Genomic DNA, 12,234 nt, shown 5'->3' on the forward strand with positions numbered 1-12,234 from the left:
GTGAATTCTGGATGTGAAAATATTGAGCAGTAGTGTTATATGGGCCATTTCAGTATTCGCCCCCCCCCAACTCAAGTTCACACAAGTCAAATGAAACAAGGCTGCAGTTTGGAGAACAAACAACCATTCTACAGCAGATCATCTCTCACACTAGCCACAAGCGCAAGGTCGTTTTTAAACAAACGGACACGCTCTCGCGTTGATGCATCACAATCCTGTAGACAGGTCCTGGCAGATAGCCTTCTACGCCCTTGCAGATATCCAGCCTTTGTTTGCAATAATAAAAGACTACCGCAGAACTGATATTCAATTCTTTTACGGGTACCCAGCACCTGGTATTTTGTGCTTGGTTCTAATTTGGAACGGAGTTTCGGTTCCCAACCCTAAGTAACACCAAAAACAGATACATAAAAGAACTGTGTTGGATCTGTATTTTGTATGCAGATACAGAGAATGCAGCTCTGAAACACACTCCACTTTCACTTTTTACACAGCCTGTTTGGCAGGAATCTCACGCCTTTATTCTACCTTGTGTTCTGTATAAAATATCCGAATGCAGAACGTCTGTTCTGCGTCTGAGCCGGAACAATTGATAGCAACAGAGCCAGAATCAACATCTGTGTAAAAGGGACAACCGGCACAGTAGGACAGGGGTGTGACGTTTCTGACCAACATTGTTTTTTTTGAGACCAGTGCGAATTCAAACATCTGTTTACGACACTGAAGGTCCCCGTGCCTTTCTGCCTCAAAATCACTTGCTACTTTTCTTCACTTTCTCCGCCAACATCTCTCTGATCCACAAACATGTTGCTTGTACGAGTCTCTCCACTCCCCCATTTGCGAGCGTGGTTTTCTATAACATGCTTTTTTTTTTTTTCCCTCAAAAAGCCAGCACAGCTAAAAAGACACAAAACATGGTTTTATTTATATACGAGGCTATTACTTCCCTTAAAATTCCCCCTAGATGCCGATGCACCATTGGGACACGTCATGTCTCTGGTTGTGGAATGCCGACTCGCAACGTAAAGACACTGGCATGATTTCATGGAGGTTTTATCTGGTTCAGTATAAAAATCACTCAAGCCGGAATATTACATTACATCTTCACACCAATATTCTGAAATATCTGTGTAAAAAGGGCTACTGACTCACCAGTTGTAACATCAGTAATGCATCATGTCACACAAAGAATAATTACTAGTAGCTAGGTTTGTTATTTTCCTCTACATTTAACAGCGAGGCGACTGGGTGATATGCTAGCAGAAAATTTATATGACTTTACTTGGTTTAAATTTCCTCATTTAAGAGTTAAAGTTTTTTTTTTTAAAAACAGACTACCCCGAATGTGGATTAACTCATTTTGAACCAGTTTTCTGCAACAGAATACTGAAGGAAACTACATCAAGAACTGATTGTTTTTATGAGCAGATAAATTATATAAAAAAAAAAAAAAAAAAAGTGCGCACGTAGTCTTTAAAAGGTGCATTAGCCCATTTTTTCTTATTTGTACAAACAACTTGAAAGATACATAGAACATTTAAAAATGATGGTTTAGACCTTGGCTTTAGCAGAAATGCATCAAGTGGCTGAGAAAAGCGTCAGTCAGTCATTTTATAGACACATTAAAGTGCATATTCTGGACCAATTTCTCTCTTTTTTTTTTTTTTTTAAATATATGAAAAGTATGTCCCTTTACACACTCATCCAGAAGGGTAATTCTGCACAAGGCCATCGGTCTACAGCAGGGGGAAAGAAAAAAAAAAAACGTCTGGAAAAATCCCAAGGGAGTCTGGAGCCAGATTCGTGACGTTACCTGCGGACATGGGCGCCGCCAGGGGGGGAAAGGTTAGAACAATTCTAGGGGCCCAGCACTGCCATGGGGCCCTTTAAGGGGTTGATAATATGCTTTTGATGATTTTAATAAGACTTTTGAAATAACAACAATGCAATATTCCATCTGGTAAAATGAGCTAATTGAACAAGGTTGTCTATTTCTTGAGTTCTTCAACATATTGTCATTTAACCCTCCCCCTTTTGCGAAATGGTACGGTCCAGTTCTGGTAGAAGCGCGATGCGTTAAATCTGTGTGCTGATCAGTGCAACGCTACTTGCTGCTGTGTCGCGGTGCCAGCCAGCCAGCCAGCAGTGGAGTGCGTACAGTCTCATCTCATCTCATTATCTCTAGCCGCTTTATCCTTCTACAGGGTCGCAGGCAAGCTGGAGCCTATCCCAGCTGACTACGGGCGAAAGGCGGGGTACACCCCGGACAAGTCGCCAGGTCATCACAGGGCTGACACAGACAACCATTCACACTCACATTCACACCTACGGTCAATTTAGAGTCACCAGTTAACCTAACCTGCATGTCTTTGGACTGTGGGGGAAACCGGAGCACCCGGAGGAAACCCATGCGGACACGGGGAGAACATGCAAACTCCACACAGAAAGGCCCTCGCCGGCCCCGGGGCTCGAACCCAGGACCTTCTTGCTGTGAGGTGACAGCGCTAACCCCTACACCACCGTGCCGCCCCTGCGTACAGTCTATGATCGCTAAATATGAAGAGTAGCTGTCAAAAACGTAAAGAAAGGCAGCTGAAAGCTGAGAGGGACCGGAGAGGCAGGCAACTGGTCACTCAGTTTTTCCCAAAGAAAGGTAGCTATCGCTCACGTGTGTTCAAAATATTAGCGAATGGTAAATGAACAGTATGAATGTGGTTGGATTAGCCTATCAAGAGAACACTTTTACAGTTTGTACAGTGACATTTTCCATTTTAATAACTGAACTGACTTGTGTGATAAGATGAAATATTACGTTATGCTGGTGCTAATAACTAGTGCTAATAACCAGTTTCATAACTAATGGGGTGCCCTAAATATGCACAGATTCAGCCTCAGGGGGACCTCCGCCCTACCAAACCACTGAACCCCCCTTTGGAGAAGGAGGTAAGCAGCAATACAACCCATAAATGCTTTAAGATTGAAGTTTTTAATGAGCGAGCGCCATATACAGTTTGCTAGATTAAAGTGTTACTAATGTAACAGACGTTGTGTTGTGTTGTTCACCAGTCTTTTTATTCTGAAGAAAGGAGACACAAATACACTGCTGAGGACGGGCTGCAAACGTCCAGTGGCATTGGCACTTACATTTCCAAAACGAACTGAAAGAGGCCAGCGCCTCGTTCCCATAACTACCTGCGCTCTTAAAGGGCCAGCGCAGAATTTCCCCACCACTACACACAATGGCAAGTGGAAAAAAATAAACCCGTTACACTAATAACGGACACCAGTCAAGTGTTTGACATAGTTACGTGTGTGGAATGTTTACACGTTCTAAACCATTGGTTAATACATAAAATGTAATAAAGTCACAAACTCAAGGTCCATGGGCTATCAAAAGTCAAATAATGACAATAGTGCAATTGTGACGAGGGTGGGCAAAGTTGGGGGGCCCAAAATTCTAATCTTTCATGGGGCCCAAAATTTCTGGCGGCGCCCCTGCCTGCGGAAGCGCCAGCAGCTGCGTGAGCTTGTGCAGTTTCAGTGCACAGCCTGTGTAGACCAAGCGCTCCCATTTCTCTTTCATTGTCCGGTCTTTTGGAAAACGATGAGTACTAATCCCATCAAGATTGGTGTTGCTACACCCTCCTACGATACATCTTAACCATTTTAATAATTACGTGATAACGTTGAAGAAATTTGCAGAAAACCACCAGGTCATTTTCTCATAAACAAACCAGCGCTGATGTAGGATTCAAAGGGAGGCGTCCCACAGTTGACATCACGAAAATCAATGTTTCCCGGGAAATCCAAATGCCGAGTTTTTTTCAGAGGCGGACCAATTCGCCTCAAATGGCTTGATCTCATCTCATTTTCTTCCGCTTATCTGGGGCCGGGTCGCGGATGCAGCAGTCTGAGCATGCTTCCAAACTTCCCTCTCCCCAGACACCTTGGCCAGCTCCTTGGGAAGAACACCGAGGCGTTCACAGGCCAGCTGAGAGACATAATCCCTCCAGCGTGTCCTGGGTCTTCCCCGGGGCCTCCTCCCAGGGAGACATACCTGGAACACCTCCCTGGGGAGGCGTCCAGGAGCCATCCGAAAGAGATGCCCGAGGCACCTCAGTTGATTCCGCTCAACGTGGAGGTGCAGCGTCTCTACTCCGAGCTCCTCCCGAGTGACTGTGCTTCTCACCCTCTCTCTAAGGGAGCGCCCAGCCACCCTGCGAAGGAAAGTCATTTCGGCCACTTGTATCCGCGATCTTGTTCTTTCAGTCATCACCCAAAGCTCATGACCATAGGTGAGAGTCAGAACATAGATTGACTGGTAAATCAAGAGCTTCGCCTTTTGGCTCAGCTCCTTCTTCACCACGACAGACCGGTAAAGCGACCGCATCACCGCGGAAGCTGCACCGATCACCGGCTTGATTTCAACTGAATTTTTCTGGTATTGCGCAAGGTAAAAAAAATTGCAGAGAATGCAGAATGTGACAGATATTTGACCAAAGTTTAACATAAAATAGGAGAATTGCATTGATCTTGCTCCTGAATTTACCCGTGATATGCACATTAAAGGCCATCATAAATCCTGTGAGCGGAGATACATTCATATTAGCAGGGAACGCGTTCAAGGAGTAAAGAAAATTTCACATACTGAACCTACCTACTTAACCATTAGAGACACAAGCTTGGAACAAAAGAAAAAAAAATACATTTCGGTAAACCTAGGTGAAGTCTCATTTTCGGCGAACACACTTTCATAACGCTTCATGTTGGTACAGTACACAAGAACAGCACATGACAAAAGAAAAGACACTGAACCACAAAGAAAACAAAAATAGCACCATCTCCACAACAGTGCACAAAACAGGAAGAGAGGCTAAATGAGCCGGTTCCAGAAGAGTCCACAGGGACTGGAGTTTTAGTGGAGGTTTCAAACATACAACAGCAAAAATATTCTAGAGAAAGCAATTCCATACCGCTTTCCCATGAGGGACAACATTAAAACGGGACTTTTGTGAAAACGTTAAAAGCTTTTATGCCAATCCTGAGTGGGACACGTTTCCGTGATCAGACACATGAACTGAAGATGACAAAGGGGGAGGGAGAAGAAAAAATAAAATTAAAAAGGCTGAGCCAAAAATACAGTCCCCAGAGCTTTCTGATTTCATGTAATTTGCCTCCTGATATGGGAACATGGGTCAATTTCAGAGCAACCAAATGAACAGGATTTGACTTTTTAAATTGTACATTATTAGAATTAGATTATTTCAAAGCACACCAAGCAATCTGGACTCTGCAGTGGCCGGGTCAAATTTATTTTATGGATCATTTATGGTGTCTTAGATGGGAATTTTCATGCTGAATTTTTTCCGGCGATCTGTTGTGTACTAAGAGCAGGCGAGAAATACCAGATCACATTTCTACAACCCTGATTCCAAAAAAAGTTGGGACAAAGTACAAATTGTAAATAAAAATGGAATGTAAATTTACAAATCTCAAAAACTGATATTGTATTCACTATAGAACATAGACAACATATCAAATGTCGAAAGGGAGACATTTTGAAATTTCATGACAGCAACACATCTCAAAAAAGTTGGGACAGGGGCAATAAGAGGCTGGAAAAGTTAAAGGTACAAAAAAGGAACAGCTGGAGGACCAAATTGCAACTCATGAGGTCAATTGGCAATAGGTCATTAACATGACTGGGTATAAAAAGAGCATCTTGGAGTGGCAGCGGCTCTCAGAAGTAAAGATGGGAAGAGGATCACCAATCCCCCTAATTCTGCGCCGACAAATAGTGGACCAATATCAGAAAGGAGTTCGACAGTGTAAAATTGCAAAGAGTTTGAACATATCATCTACAGTGCATAATATCAAAAGATTCAGAGAATCTGGAAGAATCTCTGTGCGTAGGGTCAAGGCCGGAAAACCATACTGGGTGCCCGTGATCTTCGGGCCCTTAGACGGCACTGCATCACATACAGGCATGCTTCTGTATTGGAAATCACAAAATGGGCTCAGGAATATTTCCAGAGAACATTATCTGTGAACACAATTCACCGTGCCATCCGCCGTTGCCAGCTAAAACTCTATAGTTCAAAGTCGTCGTCGTATCTAAACATGATCCAGAAGCGCAGACGTCTTCTCTGGGCCAAGGCTCATTTAAAATGGACTGTGGCAAAGTGGAAAACTGTTCTGTGGTCAGACGAATCAAAATTTGAAATTCTTTATGGAAATCAGGGACGCCGTGTCATTCGGACTAAAGAGGAGAAGGACGACCCAAGTTGTTATCAGCGCTCAGTTCAGAAGCCTGCATCTCTGATGGTATGGGGTTGCATTAGTGCGTGTGGCATGGGCAGCTTACACATCTGGAAAGACACCATCAATGCTGAAAGGTATATCCAGGTTCTAGAGCAACATATGCTCCCATCCAGACGACGTCTCTTTCAGGGAAGACCTTGCATTTTCCAACATGACAATGCCAAACCACATACTGCATCAATTACAGCATCATGGCTGCGTAGAAGAAGGGTCCGGGTACTGAACTGGCCAGCCTGCAGTCCAGATCTTTCACCCATAGAAAACATTTGGCGCATCATAAAATGGAAGATACGACAAAAAAGACCTAAGACAGTTGAGCAACTAGAATCCTACATTAGACAAGAATGGGTTAACATTCCTATCCCTAAACTTGAGCAACTTGTCTCCTCAGTCCCCAGACGTTTACAGACTGTTGTAAAGAGAAAAGGGGATGTCTCACAGTGGTAAACATGGCCTTGTCCCAACTTTGAGATGTATTGTTGTCATGAAATTTAAAAATCACCTAATTTTTCTCTTTAAATGATACATTTTCTCAGTTTAAACATGTGACATGTCATCTATGTTCTATTCTGAATAAGATATGGAATTTTGAAACTTCCACATCATTGCATTCTGTTTTTATTTACAATTTGTACTTTGTCCCAACATTTTTGGAATCGGGGTTGTATAATACACGCCATGTACCATGAAAAGTGGCAGCAAAATGGCTGCAATCGTGATAAACGGAATGATACTTTTTTTTTTTTACACAAGAATGCAACAATGAAAAGTAGTATAAATGGAAAAAGAATAAATAAAAAACCCTTTATAAAACAAAGATTTTAAACAGTACAAGCTAACATTAAATCAGCTTCTTCTGATTAGAGACATCACAATACACACCATCACAGAAATGTGAACTGTGATAAATCATATATTGTCAAGCCCTACTGTGCATTTCACTTTTCAGAGAAATACAAGATTATGAAATAGAGAGGTGCGTATATTAAAATAAATAAATAAATAAATAAAAATCAGTTAGTCAGGCTTCTTATTGCACATGAAGAAAGTGTGTTATATCCCAATTATGCACTAAAGTCACGGAAAATTGAAGGCTTTATTGTAACGTTTTTTTTGTTGCCCACGTTTCATGCCTCATTGTGTAAGTGGATCAAGAGTGAACAGCCAGTATTGTGCAAAGCAGCTAAAAGTGCAGTCAATAGCATGGGGATGGGCCACTGTGATTGTCCTTTATTCACAGGATCTAAAGGCAGTTCACATGCAAATTTCGTGTCCTAAAGCAAACAGCCAATACACATACCCAGGAAGCCAACTTATCAGAAATTCAGCACTGTACCCTGTCACTGAAGCACAAAATGTATTAAACAGGCCTGTAATAACATACTACATGCAGTTAAATACGTTAACGTAAAAGGACGCGTGTTATTTCCGGCACGCGACAGAAGTCGCGTCAGAGGCTGTTTTCAACCTATTACTCATATACTTAATACCATGCGACAATTACAGAGAGTCAGTACTCCATACGAACTCTTCCCGCTTCGTCCCAAACAACACTATATGGTATCGAAGTCATAATTCATACCCTACATTCTGCACACGTGCAATTAGGAGGCATAATTCCAGCTTCCCCATGTTTTCCATTTACATCTGGATCCACCGCAGGTTTTTTTCTGTGGCTTTGAGGTCAGCGGATACTGATTGGTCCCAGACAAACCAACATGTATTCATCTCTCTTGCTAGGGTTATTGGGAGGAAGCACACTTTTAAAATAACCTCTTCCTCTCTTATAAATGGAAGGCTGGCACCAGTCGACAGCCCGCTCAGTCCTGCTCTGCCAGTTTAAACTTCAAATGCTCCCAGTAATGATCGCCGTAGCAAAGCTGATAGGAAAGAAAGCACATCTGGTACTGTGCACACAAGCAACAAAGCTGATTTGGGTGAGGACCACCAACACCATCATCAAACGCGAGCCAGGTTTTTTGGCAAACTGTTTCCGACTCATAAACACTGAAGAGTTTTAGCTGAAAGTGGGTTTGATTTGACGAAAGTGGCCTCTACGCTTTTTGGTTAAAAAAAAATTTAAAAAAAAGACTGTTTCTTTGTAGCTGGGGTGGTAGAATTAATTGTACACATCTTTAATATGCATTTTTCACAAGGAAATGTGAATAGGATGTGGCTTTAAAATACGGAATTGGAACAAATGGTATACCAATCCAGTGATAAGCAAACACTTAAGCCAGTATCTCACTGGGCTGCGACAGCCTGCGACTAGTTGAAGACAACAATTGCGATAAAATATGCGAATTAGCAACAATTTTCACTTGGAACCACACTGAATTGATATTCGCATATTTTATTGCAATTGTGTCTCAAACTAGCCGGAGGCTGTAGCAGGCCGGCTTTCCCTCGGCAGGCAGGAAAGTAGAGGAAGCCTCACGGAAACTGACTTGAGAAGGGTTCGTGATGGCTTTGCGACACCAGCGATGCATTTGCGGCTATTTTGAGAGAAATTGTGTCGCACTAATTTTTTTGAACGTGTTCAAAATTTCAGCGATGAAGAAGAGACACTTTGCGACTCATACGAGGAAATTGAGAAGCCCTGTGAATGTTTTAAGACACTTTTGAAACTCTTAAGAATGACATTCGGAATTTGTCGCAAGCTGTCGCAGCCCAGTGAGATACTAGCTTTAGGCACCATTTTTCCTCTGATAGTCTACTCGTATTAAGACTCACACCTTTAATTTACCTAGAAATAAAAAAGTTAACTGGATTCATATGAAATACAACTTTAAAGTGCATATTCTGGACCAATTTCATTTTGGTTTTTTTTTTTTTAATATGAAAGTATGTCCCTTTACACACTCATCCAGAAGGGTAATTTTGCACAAGGCCATCTGCGTCTGGAAAAATCCCAAGGGAGTCTGAAGCCAGATGCGTGACGTTATCTGCGGAAGCGCCAGCAGGCTGCGAGAGCTTTGCATGGTTTCAGTGCACAGCCTGTGTAGACCAAGCGCTCCCATTTCTCTCTCCTTGTCCGGTCTTTTGGAAAACTATGAGTACTAATCCCATCAAGATTGGTGTTGCTACACCCTCCTACGATACATCTGTTAACCATTTTAATAATTACATGATAACATTGAAGAAATTTGCAGAAAACCACCAGGTTGTTTTCTCATAAACAAACCAGCGCTGACGGAGTCAGAGGGAGGCGTCCCGCACGCGACGTCACAAAAATCAATGTTTGCTGGGAAATTCAAATACCAAGTTTTTTCAGAGGTGGACCAATTCGCCTCAAACGGCTTGATTTCAACTGAATTTTTCTGGTATGGAGCACTTGCATGTGACGTCACAGCCGATCCAGATTGTGACAGATGCCATCTTGTCGGTCAAACGCCATATTTCCGCCTTCTACTTCTGATTCTACTTCTGCTTTTACTTCTACCTTTTCTTCTGGAAAACCCTACTATATACAATTCTACTACAACGGCTGCAAGCTCTCCCTACCTGTGCACGTTTATGTTTTTTGTGTGTATTTTTGCGTGTTGTTCGTCTGTACCAGACTTCAATATCCACTACAACCGTATGGACTTACTGGACATTGGTTTCCAGCAGAAAATGACGGTTTGTAGCGATTTCCGTCGCATGCACAACATTCTGGACGAGATAGCGAGACCAGCGGGGTCTCCGTGGATTGTTATCGGAAGCAAAGCGAAAGAGGCGGCGCCGGGAGCGGAAGCAAAAGCGAGGCTGCAGAGCCGGCCTGTTGACTAAGCTCAGAAAACAGCCACTCAAATCTCCACTGCTAAGCCTCTCTCTCCAACGCCAGATCCATGGTAAACAAGACGGACGATTTGGAATTACCTCATTCTATTCTATAATCGGCTGGTCAGTGCTATACTCAATACTTAAGTGACTTACCCATCCAATGAGGATTGTTATTTTCTTGTTTACAAGATGCCACATCTGAGTCGCTGACAAATCCTGAATTTCTGTAAAGATAACTGTCCAGAGATTTATAAGCACGCAGTGCTTCCCCACTGAACAGCGAGGGAAAGTTGATGAGGTAATTATACACGTCCGGGTATTCCGCTGGCAGTTCAAAATCCACTGACACGGTCGTGAAAACTCCGTCCGGTAAGCCATAAGGGTCACTAATCTGTAGATCGTTTATTTTAGACATATATCTAGTTATCTGTTCATTAGAAAAATGAGCCGTGTAGTCCGTCGGTTGAAATTGATCCATTCTGTACACGAGTGCAGCAGTATTCAGCGGTGTTTTTTACCGACAAGATGGCGGCTGTGTACTTTCCGGTCACGTGACTGCAAGATCTCTATTGCGCAAGGTAAAAAAAAAAAAAAAATTGTGCAAAATGTGACAGATATTTGACCAGAGTTTCATATAAAATAGGAGAATTACATTGATCTTGCTCCTGAATTTACCCTTGAATAAAAATGTGTTTTGGGTGGAAATGTCAAACACCGCACTGGCTCCAAAAACAGGCACAATATTACTGGATGCATTTAAACAAGGGCCTGAAGGTTAGAGAAGCAGCCTTGGGCCCCAAAGGGTTGCCGGTTCGATTCCCAGGACCAGCAGGAAAAATGTGAGGGAATGAGGTTGGAGTGAATGAACAGCACTTTCCTCTTCCTCTGTATCATGGCTGAAGTGGCCTTAAGCAAGGCGACTAACCCTCAACTCAACTGCTCCCCGGGCACCGTGGCACAGCTGTGTACATGTGTGTGTGCCCACTGCTTCAGATGGGTTAAATGCAGAGGAGGAATTTCACTGCGCTTGTGTGTGTGTGTGACAAATAAAGGCTTCTTTTTCTTCTAAACAATGTGTCTACCTCTTTTTAATGAAGTAAATCTGTACCGAGTGGTCAAATCTCATCCAAAAGACACCCAATCAGGCAAAACAACAGCTTGATTGGCATCAGGATGATATAAAGCACTCCAGGCTGGAGACACTGTCTAGACTCGGCCATGATTAAGAACACTTAAGTCGCGTTGAATCAGAACCAAGCTGACACACTTCTTCCTAGACACCCTGTTTAACAAACCACTCTCAGGTCATCCTGGTAAAAAAAAGTTTGATAACTTTCCTGAGCTCGTGTCCGACAAATTCAGCTTAATGTCAACATGTAAACCGCGTTATGAAAGAACCAGTGAAAAAACAACCACCACCAAAACACAAAGTGTCTCACCACAGCTTGCAGTTGATCCCGTCGTGCAAAAGAAATCCTTATTCGTCTCTATTCAGAAGAGCAGCAGTGTTTCCGAGCTGCTTGGAGCGATTCAGATGAAAATATGACCCATAATCTACAACTAACTAAAGTGTAGCTCCTTTTTCTAACTATTCACCCCTTCGCGTTCGCTAAACACTTAGCCAGCTGGCTAGCTAACGCCTTGTACCGTGCTGCTCTAAACAGGCTGGCTAGTTAGCCAGCTAGCTAAGCTAATCTTATCTTTATCCCACCGTGACGTTACCAAACTGTCCGTTAGCTAGCTAGCTAGCAGCTTTGCTTAGCTAGCTAACGGTTTCCAGTCTCAACACGGCGCGCGGCTGGTTTTCCTCTTCGCCCACTCCGGCTCCGATCATATTGTACCGTCACAGCCGTGTCCGTGAGCGCTTTCTATCATGTTAGACGGAGCGACTCTCTGTCTGATTGTCTGTCCAATCTCGCCCCTTTTTGTTCAGGAAACGAAGATGGCTACGTGGGGCGGGAGGCAACCGGAAGAAGGGCGAGAGGTCACGCTCTCAAAAATTCGCTTCCTGTGGGTGTGAGAAACACTGGTGGGGCTGAATCCCAAACGGACACATAGAGCACTAGGTAGGGCGCGAAAGGCTCCATGTCAGTATACACGGTGTCTTTATATAAGAGACAAGTGTCATTTGGGACTCGTCGTGTCATA

The 12,234-nt window shown here is 43.1% G+C and overlaps 1 protein-coding gene across 2 annotated transcripts in view; it reads right to left on the bottom strand.

Moving 5' to 3' along the window:
* The window catches only part of taok2a (TAO kinase 2a), a 48,988-nt gene extending 36,921 nt beyond the window's left edge, over positions 1-12,067 (bottom strand). The window contains exon 1 of one of the 2 annotated variants that reach the window (XM_060901852.1): positions 11,526-12,067. The gene's annotated coding sequence lies outside the window, so the exon portion shown is untranslated. The remainder of the gene's footprint in view (positions 1-11,525) is intronic. The other variant, XM_060901853.1, reaches the window with a different exon arrangement.
* Between the last annotated feature and the right edge of the window lie 167 nt (positions 12,068-12,234).

Source organism: Neoarius graeffei, chromosome 20 (genome assembly GCF_027579695.1).
Source record: "Neoarius graeffei isolate fNeoGra1 chromosome 20, fNeoGra1.pri, whole genome shotgun sequence".
In the NCBI taxonomy this organism is placed as follows: domain Eukaryota; kingdom Metazoa; phylum Chordata; class Actinopteri; order Siluriformes; family Ariidae; genus Neoarius; species Neoarius graeffei.